The sequence below is a fragment of the Pistacia vera genome, unplaced genomic scaffold (assembly GCF_008641045.1).
Source record: "Pistacia vera cultivar Batoury unplaced genomic scaffold, PisVer_v2 Contig676, whole genome shotgun sequence".
NCBI lineage: Eukaryota > Viridiplantae > Streptophyta > Magnoliopsida > Sapindales > Anacardiaceae > Pistacia > Pistacia vera.
This window is the reverse complement of record NW_022196530.1, coordinates 397,021-405,806: the sequence shown is the minus strand read 5'-3', so window position 1 is coordinate 405,806 and position 8,786 is coordinate 397,021. Positions and strand designations below refer to the sequence as shown.

At 34.6% G+C, this 8,786-nt stretch overlaps 1 pseudogene; it reads left to right on the top strand.

Annotated features, from left to right (window-relative positions):
- Positions 1-5,998: 5,998 nt before the first annotated feature.
- On the top strand, positions 5,999-8,177 carry LOC116113279 (annotated as a pseudogene).
- Positions 8,178-8,786: the final 609 nt, after the last annotated feature.

The following is an 8,786-nucleotide window of genomic DNA, read 5'->3' as shown; positions in this document are numbered from 1 at the left end:
TTGACATTTCCATGAGTTTTTTTCTGCGAAGATCCTTTGAGGCATAAAAGTGCAGCATCATAAGCTCTAGCTCGGCTTCAGGTGTAGAATAAGAGCCCAACCATATTCTTGTTTTCTGATTTGGTGATCTAATCTCTGACACCCATGAACCCCAACTTCTCATTCTCACTTCCTTGTACTCTTTTTCTTGCTTGATGATGATGTTGATGGCATTGCCTTAGATATTGGCTCCTGTTGGATCTTCTGCTCAGTCTTCACCATTGTTGTATAACTAAAGATCAACTACGTAAAATCTATACAGCCAATTAGATCCATTTATTTAAGAAAAACAAATATATATGTACTATATGATGATGAAATAACAACACAAGAATCAAAAGCAAAAATTACACTATATCCACTTGCATATTTGGTAATAGAGCTGACCTCAGGGCTTCTGGTAGTATTTTCAAATTACAGCTAGCCAGGTTTTGTGGAGACCAATTATATTTATGTTCAAAAACATCATTTGTTGAAACAAGATTAGTGTTTTCCATGAGAGAAAATGAAAGGTCTTAATTTTTTAATGTGACATTCTAAGTCTAAAGTTGCACACAAAATCATTGCATGACTTTTTGTTGAGACGTTAATTTACATTACACCAACTTATAATACAGCTTGAAAGTGTAAAAAAATTTCTGATAAGGAAATTAAAGTTCCACTGTAACTTTTGAGGAAAAGGCAAATGAATCTAGCATCTGGAACTCATATGCACCATCACAGACCAGACCAGCAAAGAAAGCTTAATTATTTATTATTAAGTAGCTTGCTCTAGACTAATTTCCCTGACTTAAACAGCAACTCACAGGACACCCACCCCAGTTAACACCCAACAAAGATATACATTAAACAAATCAAACTAAGAAAAATTGAAATGAATGGTAATTATAGATTTATTTCACCACTTGGCTCTGGTTATTTTTTATCATATGTTCTATTTTTGGGTGATCATATCTTAATTTATTCCATATGATTATTTAATGGAGTGAAGAGAGAGAAACATAGGATTCTTCCTCCCATGGGCAACGTCCAGATCTCCAGTTGATGGTTAATAAATAGATTCTTCCTCCCATGGGCAACTTCCAGGTCTCCAGTTGATGGTTAATAAATTAATATAAACTTTAGGCTGTGGGCTGTGATACACAGAAGAAATTAATTGATTCACCAGGCCAAGGCCGGGGTCGGGGTCTTATTGATGTAACATTAATAAATTTTAATATACATTCAAGAGTCTTGATCTGAATGTAATATTAAAATTCTTCAATTGAACTGAGCTTCCTGGCAGCTGCTGGAGTGAGAGACAAACATGGTGATATAAAATCTAGATGCTGACTAGCTTGAATTCCAAAAAATATAAAATCTTTGCACACCCCAGTTTGCCCATATAAACATTCCCACCTTCACCTGCAAGTCTGCAACCCTTCACTTCACAACACCAAACTTTACTCTGCAACACACAGCCATAACCATGAACTGGAAAATCGATTTACGCTTTCTTCTTCCACTTCTCCTCTACCTTCTCCGTATTTTACTTAGCGACCAATTAACTTACATTATCTATTTCACAAAGAGGGCAACGATGACAATGTCGACGATTACTTCTTATTAACCTCAGTGGCCCTGCTCTTTCTTTTCTGTGCCATCTCGTCTTTCTACTCACCTCCATCAAACTTCCTATACATGTTTTGATATACCCACTTCTTGTCAAGTTCGGCGACTTTTCTTGGCCACTGACTCTGGCATTACTTGCCTCACTCCTCCTCTGTCGTCCCTTGCTCTTCTTCATTGCTTACTTAATTTGCATAGCCTTTCTCCTTGGTTTCAAAAGCTGGTAGAGATTGTGAAGCGGTTATGGCTATGGTTTTATCATGAGTTTCTTCAAGCCATTTCAGCCTTTACTGTAACTACCAATCTACAACAACCGCCACTGCCGCCCATTGAAAAGGAGAAGAAGAAGATGGCGATGACTTCATCGTTGCTCTCTTGCTCCAAGAAGTAACGGACGACTCTTCTGATATTGAGCTTGGGTTAGGTTGAGTTACGTGATACATTGTCTATTAAAACTCTGTTTTTCAGATTTTAAATATGAGATGATTAATTTTTTTTTTTTTTTAATTTTCGCTTAGTTTCCTAAGAAAAATATATTGGCATGATTAAATTTGGTATTTCCTGTAATTTTTACTGTTTGTAACATGATGAGCACTTTGGTTATATACTATTGGACTTACTGTTGCTTATGAAATTAACAAGTCACATGATCAAAAGTTTATATAGATTTTTCAATTATCATGCAATGAGTTGCCGATCTTCTGGCGTGATCAGTGATGCATCAACAAAGAATAATATCTATGAGTTAGTCATGATGTCCGATAAACATAAGTTAGATCTTGAGCTTAATCATTAACTAATTTTGCCACGTGATTCGTGACAGAGACAACATTAACACCCACGTATGGATTCCTTGTAGATTGTTTTGTTGTTGTTTAATGTTTTTGTTGCACTATATGGTAAACTTGAGGTGTATCCATGTTTTCAACTAGGGATGAACAAAAAAGGGACCGGCCCGGGATTCAACTGGCCCAACACTAGTCGGAACTATTTATTTTGCCTCCCAATTTTTAACCCTAGATTATCAGGTTTATGTGAAATTTAAGAGGCTGCTTTTGTAACTCCGAAATCCACAGGAGTTTATGGGACTTCTAACCATCTGGGCTTCTTTTTATCACTTAAAAAATCATGGAGAATTGATGATTGTATTGGTTATAAAGACTTGATGTAAAGCCACAGGCTTTTTACTGTAGTGTCCTGCTAGTACTGCAATCCAGTCAAACTCCATTTTCTGAATAGTTTATGAAAATAAATAGAGGGTTAAAATCTATGAATTCTTTTTTTTTTTTTTAATTAATTTAAAACTCATCCAATCTTGCTTTACAACAATTTGAATGTAGGCTGGAATCTACAATTTGATTTCAACCAAAAACATTAAACAAAATAAAATGATAACCAGTATCAAGAACTCTGCTCATTGCCATATAAATTTTTAATTTCAAACTCCGTAATTTACAATAATGGTCATTCAGATCCAATTACAAGTCAAAGAGTAATACTATGTTTACTCACAATCTTACTAACCTCTTGCTATCTAGTGTAAATATAAAGGCATAGTACAGGTAGCACAGGATAGTAAGAGGTTAGTAAGATTGTGAGTAAGCATAGTTTTATTGCAAGTCAAAAAGTCATTTTATGGTTAGCAGCTAATTCAACGTCTAAATTTAAAAAAAAAAAAAAATTTGAATTAAAGCATTTCAACCCTTCAACATTATTATTTTCGAAAAAAATAATACTAGGTTCACAGTCCAATCTCACAACGTTCGATGTGAATTAGTAATTAGTTAACTCACAAACAAGTTCCGCCTACTTGCTATAGGCTCTGCATACCCATTTATAAACTGATCAATTATGAACTGCCACGTCAGAAGTTGTAAAAAAATACTGTATTGATTGGGTTGTGAACATGGTATTACTCTTTTCCAAAGCCAATAATGACAATGATATCCAAAGAAACAATTAAATTCTTTTAGCAAATCTTTCCAAAACCAACACATGGACGGCTTATTTTGAATCACCATTTAACTCAAAAATAGATGTAAAAAAGGCCATCCTCAAGTCTTATTTTATTCCAATAAAAGCCAAATGCCAAGTTCAATTATCAAATAAAATAGTGACACTCTGGCGTTAAACATCAAGTTTCCAATCGCCTTCAACTTACCCTAACCCTTATTGACTGTCAACAACCACGACAAAATGGTAAATATTTTTCATCACAGTTTCAACTTCCCCTTTTACTTCTCTCTCTCTTGATGAGATCAAAAGAATGCTAGCATTTTTTTGACAAACACTACAGAAAATATTCTAGCTGGAGAGAGAAACCTAAAATCCAAAAGGCCTGTCGGCTACACAAAGAGCATATACTATCCAAGCATATAATGCCTGAATTTGTATTTATTTTCAATGTTGTTAATTTTCACTTACACGAGAGAAAGGGATCACCCTTTTGCCTTCACAAGCTGGAGCACAAACCACTCCCAACAGTATCAATTAGAGGGCACCTGGTAACTATCACCTCATTCAGAAGTTCACAATAAGACTTAAAACCCCTTCTGTTCAGTGGGTTTTAGAGTTTTGTGATTTTAATCTTACCCACAGAGGTAGTTATGAGTCGTTTTATCCAACTTCATCACCAAGAAATGATAGACCCATGCACTACTTACACAATGGGAAAGTTCAAATTTCCAACAGTGAAACATAATATTCTGGAAATTCAAGGAAACTCTGAGACAAAAAAGTAATACTAAAACAGTTGTAATGCATACCTCTCAAACATAATTCAACAAAATCTTCGAAGCAGTTGTTACGTCCACCATAACATTAGAACTGCCAAACTCACTAAAAGTATCAGAAAAATCACACAAGACCACCATACTTTGCCTACATAAGTTCACTGACCTAGACTAGAACACGTCCATTTCCATATGCTGCTCAAGCATGATAATCTAGTACCGGTCATGTTGCCTGGTAAAGATAATATGGACGGAAATTCATTATTATTTTCATGGATGCCCGTCTATTCGTGATGAACGGTTGTCCATTAATTATATATATTATTTTTTCATCATTTTTAGTATGTATAAATAAGACCACCAGGGAAAAAATAGACTTTTTATTAAAAATCTTAACTTATTGGACTAAATGTTGGTCTCCCATAGTATTGGAGGTAAGTATTCTGTTTCAAATCCTAAAAGTGAAAATAAGCCACTTTTGATGCAAATAACCCACTTCAAAAATAATATTTAGAAGTAGGTATGGTTAAAATTTTCGATTTTTTAATAGGGGTAAAATTATTAAAATAAATAAAATTTAAAACTATTATATAGTGAAGCTGAGCTGAAATAAAAGAGTAGTGCTACACTTACATTAATTTTTTATATAATTTTTATTATATCATAATGTGGTATATGTTATCATCATACAAATTTTTTATTATTTTAAATTTTTAATATTGTAATATAATTCGTGTGATTCTAACATATGATATAATGTAATAAAAATGGTAATAAAAATGGTATAAAAAAGTGGTGTAAGTATACCTTACTCCCACTAAAAACTCCCACTTGAAATCGCGCCCAGCTTTTTCTCTTCTCTCAAAAATCGACCTCCGCCGAGTACGGCGGCCAGCCACCGCTTGAGAAACCAAGGAATCTGTACATTGCTCAATCACATACCTACGCATAGTGGCCATCGCTTTACGCCGAGCGGCCGTCAACGATGAAAAAATCGGCCACAAACTCAGCCTTGACGCCGGCGATTTTCCCGGCAATTTTTTATTAGTAAACAGGTTTTATTTTTATATACATATTTTTTAATTTTCAGTTTCGAATTCATTTATTGATTATAATAAGTAGATAAATAACATATATATTTTAGAGATTCTGGTTTATTTTCTGTAATTTTGGTAGTTCTTTTCAATTATTAAAGCTTCTATTTTGTTTTTTTTCCCTACTGTGTCGAAACAATTATTTTTCTTTATTGTTATTATTATTTTCATAATAATCACTGTATGATGTGTTAAAAGGTAAAATTTTATCTGATTTAATTTGTCATTTTATTCATTATTTCTATAGTTTTTGAGAATATTTCATGTTAGTTGTTCATATTAGCAATATCCTTAGCCGTACTCAGATTATGTTTTCTTTTTAACAGATTCTTTGCAGTTTGGACTTCAGAATTTTAGTTCTGGGTATTTTGTTTGATAAAGATATGGAACAATAAGCTTCTGGGTGCTTGATTTTGTCTTGAAAAAGCTAAAAATGAATAAAAATTATAAAATTTTCGTCAATTTTAGATTTGTGTTGGTGGGCTTGATGGGGCTCGTGTTATGATGTAGTGATGGTGTGTCTCAATGGCATTAACATTGGCAAGAAAGAAATTGGTGCAAGCCTGCCTTGTTAACAGTAGTTCTTTCGGATTCATTTCAACATCAACTATTCAGAAACCGGTGCTTGTTAACAATGGTTTTGGAAGGTCTCTAGTATTGGATGGATTGTGTAAATATTTTTGGTTTTCAAATCTCATATGCCTTTGTGCTGGTAGTATTGTGCCTGAAAAATTATGTTGGGAAGGTACGTCTCGTGAAGTTTTACTGAGAAAACTTGAATTAACACTGAAGAATCATAAGGTGGATGAAGCATGGGAAACTTTTAATGATTTGAAGAGACTGCATGGTTTTCCTGAGTGTTTAATTGTGAACAAGTTTGTCACAGAGTTGTCTTATTCATCTGAGTCTCATTGGCTAAAAAAAGCATGTATTTTGGTTCTTATAATCTTAAAAGAGAAACCAAATTTGCTTCAGCTTGACGTTCTAGCGAAGCTGTCCCTCTCTTTAGCAAGAGCTCAGATGCCTATCCCTGCTTCAATGATACTTAGACTGATGTTGGAGAAAAAGAATCTTCCAGCAATGAAACTGAAACTGGTTGGTTTTTCTGCATATGGTGAAGACTGAAACTGGGACGTGTATTGCATCAAATTTCTTGATTCAGATGTGTGATTGTTTCCTACTTTTAAGTGCAGAGAAAAGCAATTGCGCGAAGCTGATCAAACCTGATACAATGATCTTTAACCTTGTGCTGGATGCTTGTGTGAGATTCGGATCACCTCTTAAAGGCCAACATTTAATGGAACTTATGTCGCAGACTGGGGTCATTGCGGATGCTCACACAATTGTTGTCATCGCTTAGATTCATGAAATGAACAGTCAGAGGGATGAGCTGAAAAAATATAAAGATTACATTGATCGAGTATCAGTTCCATTTCTGCAGCATTACAGGCAGTTTTATGATAGTCTTTTCAGCTTGTATTTTAAGTTTGATGATATTGATGCAGCTTCTGAGCTTGTATTGGATATGAATAGACATCAAGACTCTCTTCCTGATAAAAAACTTATGAAAGGCTGTCAAAAACCTTGCCTTGTTTCGATAGGTTCTCCCTATCTGAGGAATGGATTGAAGATACAGATTATGCTTGAGCTACTAGAAAAGGATTCCATCCTCAAAATAGAAGGTAAACAGGAGCTCGTTCTCTTCAGAAATGGGAAACTTCTGCTCGGTAACAGGGCTCTAGCCAAGCTCATTAATGGATACAAGAGACACGGGAATATTAGTGAGCTGTCAAAGCTCTTATTAAGCATTCAGAAGGAAAATAATTCATTGGAGGGATTCGCTTTGTGTTCTGATGTGATTGATGCTTATATTCAATCAGGTTTGCCGGAGACTGCTCATGACATCTTGGATGACATGGAATCAGCTGGTCATCCCATGCGCTCTACTACATACATGTCGCTCCTAAGGGCTTATTACAAATTAAAAATGTCTAGGGAGGCCGAGGCACTGTTAAAGCAAATTAAGAAGGCTGGTTTGGCTGTAAATTTATCTGATGAGATAGGCATCTCAAGCACAAATCCATCAATAGGTAGATCACGTCTAGCTCAGTCTTTAATTCGAGAAATGAGAAGGCAGTTCCTTCTACAGTCTATGAGTTAAACTCTTCTATCTTCTTTTTCTGCAAAGGCAAAATGACAGACGATGCTTTGAAGATATACCGAAGAATGCAGGCAATGAATATCCAACCAACCGTGCAAACCTTTGCTTATTTGGCATACGGGTACTCTTCTTTGGAAATGTATCGCGTTATTACAATCTTATGGGATGACATTAAAAGGAACATGGCGACTGGCAATATAGCGGTGAACAGAGATCTCTTTGAGATCATGCTGTTGAACTTTCTTAAAGGTGGTTAGTTTGAGAGAGTGATGGAGGTCATCAATTACATGAAAGGGCATAACATGTACATAGACAAATGGATGTATAAAAGCGAGTTCTTAAAGCACCATAAGAATCTTTATCAGAGTTTAAAAGCGTCGAATGCACGAACTGAGGCTCAAAGCAAGAGGCTTGAACATGTCAAGGCATTTAAGAAATTGGTTGACATCGATTGAAAGTTAAGCTAGAAGTTGATGGCATTCCTTCCGGAGATTATTTCTATTCTATTTCTGGCTGTAAAAACTAATTAAACTTGAACAATGGTGAAAACCATTGAGCATTGAGGCTGTTGAAACTTAACTAACACCCTGATTTTTGCCAATTATCTTTGGCCATTTGTCAATTGAGACAGATGCCAATTATATAGATTGTCCTAACAACATCATAGAACATTCCACAATGTGAACAAGCAAAATAATAATAAACCAACTCTTGTTGTGAATCTGAATCCGAAAGTTTATAACATAATAAAATATTTATAAAAAGTCCATAAAAATAAAACAGAGTATACAAATTAAAAGACATATTTATAATATTTTTGTTACATAAAATTATATATAATTGATTGGAATTTTAACCGAACCAGGAAGCGGCCCCTTGACCGAGTCATGGCCGGGTAATTTTATCTCTATGTCATCCAATACAATGTGACTTGGATTAGTTTAATAAACCAATTCAAGAATCTCGAATGTAAAATCATACAAGGAGACACATTTTCACGGCAGTTTCACTTGTAAGGAATTTCCTCTAAAGCATGAATTTGATCCATGAACTCTTCCATACATGAGTCAACTGATGTCCAATTATTATCTGAATATTTATATTTCATTTACTAAAATTAAATAATAATAATAATTAAATGAATTGTACAAA